Below are 4,374 nucleotides of genomic sequence, written 5' to 3'. Positions count from 1 at the left end.
TGTGCTCCACAACGGGAGAGGCCACAACAGTGAGAGGCCCGCGTACAGCAAAAAAAAAAACAAAAAAAAAAAACAAAAGAAAGAGTGGGGTAAGGAAGAGAGGACCACATCAGGGGGCGATGTCATTCCCATATGTACTAGATTACGGAACAAAACTCCACGGGGCGTGCAGTGAGATGGACATAAAAACTCATTGGCGAATATAGCTGAAAACAGTGTGTATGGGATAGCAGAAAAATGGTGTTCTGTGGAGAATCTGGATTGCAAGTAGATGCAGTTGTGCTTCTTTCAACTCCCAAAGCCCCATTTTCATACAGCAAGCTGAGGCTGGCTGTCTTCTAGATGTAGGATATCATATAACAGCATGCATTCCACGACTCCCAGATCTGTGATTTTGTCAAGCACCACCAACCAACCATGACACTCTTAGCTTTTCAGGGTAGACCCCTTTCTCAAGGTTGTGTTTCCGCAGCCATGACTAACAGAGGCGAGCTGGTCCAAGAGATGAAATAATTTATGATGTGCAAGCTGGCGGTCAGCCCGTGGCCCAGTGCGTCACTGCCTGGTTTCCATCGCCATGGGGACGTGATAAGGGGCTGAGAACACCAGGTCAAGCTGGGTCAGGCCCAGATGACAAAGACTAGGCTTTGTCCTCAGGGAACCCTATGTCCTGAGCAGGCCAGACTGGGTACAGGTGGAGTGGGGGTGAGGGGTAGGCAGGCAGTTCCCACTGTCTCCTGTGGAAGGAGGAGGAGGGGAGGGGTTAAATTGGTCCCAGGGCTCTGCTCCCTGTCTGGTCTGGTTTGCCCTCCTCTCCCTTTCCTAGGCCCCCTTCTCTCCCCAGCTCTCACATCCATCCCTGCTCTCCGTCCTCCCTCAACTGCTTCCTAAAGCAATTCCTCATTCTGCTAGAAGTCCTGGACAGTGAGGGCACGGGATGGAGACTCCTTCCACAGGGAAGGGGACGAGGAGGCAGGGCTAGCCTTGGCACCGGGTTGCCCCTCTTTTGCCTGGCTCCCTGTATGTCTGTCTCCCTTTCCCTCTGCCTGGTTCCCTGTCTCAAAATTGGGCCTGGCCTCTGATTCTCCTTGGCACCGTGTGTCTGCCCATCGCGGGGTCTGACATGCCTGCATTTCCATGAGTCTCTGCCTTCTCTAAGCGCACCCTCGGCTCGCTCGCCGCCTGTTCCATCTCTGCCTCCACAACCTGCTCCAGGGTCTTCATCTGCTTCTCTCTAACCTGACTGTTCTCCACTTTCTTGATTTTGCTGTCATCTGAAGGTGACCCAGGATTCTCTCCTTTGCCCAGTACCGCCCACCTCGCTCTCCCAGCTTCTCGGTCCAAGGCTTACCCTCCCTGTCTCCTCTCCCCTCCTCTCTCAGCACCCTCCTTCCGTGGCTCGGCTGCCAGCCCTGTCAACCGCCCCCCATCCCCCGGTCTGCTGCCCAGTCTCTGGCTGTTCCTCAGCCTCTCTCCTCTGCTCTGGGAGCTTGGATCCTCTGGGCATCCCCTGCGTCTCCCTTTTCAAGTGTGTCCCTCTCTTTCCTTCACTTATCTCCTCATTGCTCTCCAAGTTCTTCCTAGGAAGAGGAGAAGTGCTAGGTGAGGAGAGTGGAGGAGGATGTGAGGAGAGAGGTGGGACAGGCTGTGGGTCTTTCCAAGGGAGGACACAGCACTTCCTCTATCTTTTCTCTCTGTTGGTTTCCTCCAGGCTTTTGAGACTTCTCCCTCTCTCTCCACTGCCCCGCCCCTCAGGTCTTGCCTTTTTCCTTCCCTATTCCCCTTCTCCCCTCTCCCTCTCCTCCCGTTCTCTAATACAGGCATTCCCTCCTTCCTGGCTGCTGCATTGGGAGCTCAGAGCCCAGAGTGGCTCTGTGTGGTGCATGGGGGAGATTCAGGCCAGGGCCTCCCAAGCCCCTGCCCTCTGTGGCCCATAGCCCCAGGCCTTCCCTGAGCAGCCCAGGTGTGGCAGCGACTCCAGGGGGGCTAGGCTTGTTTAGTTGGAGGGGAGCCTGCTCCTTCCTCCACTTTCCAGCCCTCCGGCAACCCCTCCCCTCCCCTCCCTTCCCCAGGGTCCTGCTCACACGTGACTCTCCCCATCCCTCCTCTGCCTGCCTCCCCTCCAGATGGCCTGCTCTAAATGGGCCAAAGGACCCCTGTCTTCCAGCAAGACCAGACGAGGAGGGTCCTCGGGAACGGAAGCTACCGTGGGAAGTAACGAGGGAGAAGAATGGAGTGCCTTGGACCAAGGGCGAGGCCCCGGGAGGAGGTGAGGAAGAGAGGAAGGTGGGCTAGGGTACAGCTCTCCTGGTCATGATGGGGAGGTGGTTGGAGACCGTGGAGGCTGTGTCTGGAAGGGGGTGGGCTGTGGATGCAAGTCCTCGTGCCCCCTCAGATACCTGCCTCGGACTGGGGCTGGGGGCCCCCCCTGCCCAAGTGGGTCACGCCTCAGGGGGCACCCTTACACACCAAACCTCCTCCCCACAGCCCAGCCTCAGTATTGTCAGAGGTGAGGGTAGTGTTTATCAGATCTGGGGTGTAGGTCCATGCAGGTGGGCTCACTTGCTCTAGGAGAGCCTTAAGGGCCTCCTTAAATCTTCTTTAACTCCCAGGGTCTCTGGGCCAGGGAGAGGGCTGGCAGGAGAGGTGTCCCCTGCTGAGGAGGAGGTGAAGGGGAGCACCTGGCAGGGCTGCACAAGGATGCTCAGAGCCTCACAGGCTCCCCAGGGAGGCCTCCTGGGTCTGGACTCCTCCTCTGGAGCACCCACCCCCACCCCGTGTCCATGTCCTTGTGTTCCTGTGGCTGGCAGACTGTGAAGAAGAGTCTAGAGTCAGGATCTCACTTCAAGGAAAATTGCTTTATTCCGCTTCCTCTAAAGGGGCTGCTCTCCGGCCTCCAGGACTGGGAGCTTCGTTGCACCCTCAGGATGGGGCAGATCAAGGAGATGTGGCACAGCTACTCCTCGTTCAAGCCCTTTGGGAAGGAAACAAAGTCCAAACTAGCTCCGGAGAGGTGGGTGTTGGGCAGGGATGGGCACAGGCAACAAAGGGGAGATGGGCCCCCATGTGGGGAGGCCCCCTGGTGGTGGGAGATGGGTCCTAGGGGTCAGTGTGGAGGGCAAGTTCTGGAGGGTAGGGCTCTAGGGTCAGCAGGAGGGAGGCTTCCTGGGTGAGGACAAGGGGTCCTCTGGGAGGTACATCTTAGGTTGGAATTACAAGGTTGAAGGCCTAAACTAGGTGGAAGAGAAGTAGAAATAGCAGTTGGGGGAAATTGGGACACACTAGGTGTCTATCATTTGGGGTCTTTGCTGACCACCCTAGGGCTGGGATTCACAAAATCATTGGTAGTCAGAAAGGGAGGAACCCTAGAAATCATGGAGGACTGAGTTACCCTGCCTCTGGGGTCGTGGGGTTCAGCTGTGGGGGTGAATGAAGGGGAGGGATGCTGGTGCAAGGGGCTCTGTCCGAGGGGGACTGATGTGTGTGTGGGTGCTGCCGTGCGGGAAACCCACCTTGGCGCCGATGTCGCGGCTCTTGGCCCGCAGCTTGTTGACCTGGGACTCGGCGATGTCCGCCCGCTCCTCTGCCTCATCCAGCTCGTGCTGCACCTTGCGGAACTTGGACAGGTTGGTGTTGGCCTGTTCCTCCTGCGGGGGTTTGGAGGGGCGGGAGGATAAGGTGAGAGGAGCCAGGGGTTATTAGACTCCCAGCCTGGGGGCCAGCTCCTTGTCCCCTCCTCCGGGCCTGGGCCCCATCAGGGTCACTCACCGCTTCCTCGGCCTGGCGCTTGTAGGCCTTGACCTTCAGCTGCAGCTTGTCCACCAGGTCCTGTAGCCGCAGCAGGTTCTTCCTGTCCTCCTCCGTCTGGGGGTCGGGCAGAAGTGAGTACGGCATAGTCAGGGGAAGCACTGCAGCCCCTTCCCCACTCATCAGCTTTACCCTGAATGCAATATCCTGACCCAATTCACCTTCTGGATCCTCACCGAACACTTGATTTCTCCTTACAATTTCTTATCAAAAAAGGTATGAATACTTTTAATGGTTTGTACCAAGAAAGAGTCTAGGGAGCAGATGGGCTCCCTGAAATTGCACACAAAACTGTGCGTGTGCACAGGCCCTGGGGGGTCCTGGGGGGTCCTGGGGGCCCATGGAGAGTAAGCCCCCTGTTTCTAGAACCCAGCGTGTGCTGGCGGGAACTCTGGGACTGCAGGCCTGACAGGATTACCTGGGCTGCTGGGAAATGACATTGACTTGATCTAGGTTAAGGACAAGTATGCATAGAGGGATGGCGACTCTCTGGATTAGAATGGAAAGAAAGTCTAATTGACAGTCTGATTCTAGAAAACACCATAAGAGCTAAAGTCTACACTTCCC

This window comes from Physeter macrocephalus, chromosome 11 (assembly GCF_002837175.3).
Source record: "Physeter macrocephalus isolate SW-GA chromosome 11, ASM283717v5, whole genome shotgun sequence".
NCBI classification, from domain to species: Eukaryota; Metazoa; Chordata; class Mammalia; order Artiodactyla; family Physeteridae; genus Physeter; species Physeter macrocephalus.
The sequence above is the reverse complement of the archived record's forward strand: the minus strand, read 5'-3'. Positions refer to the sequence as shown.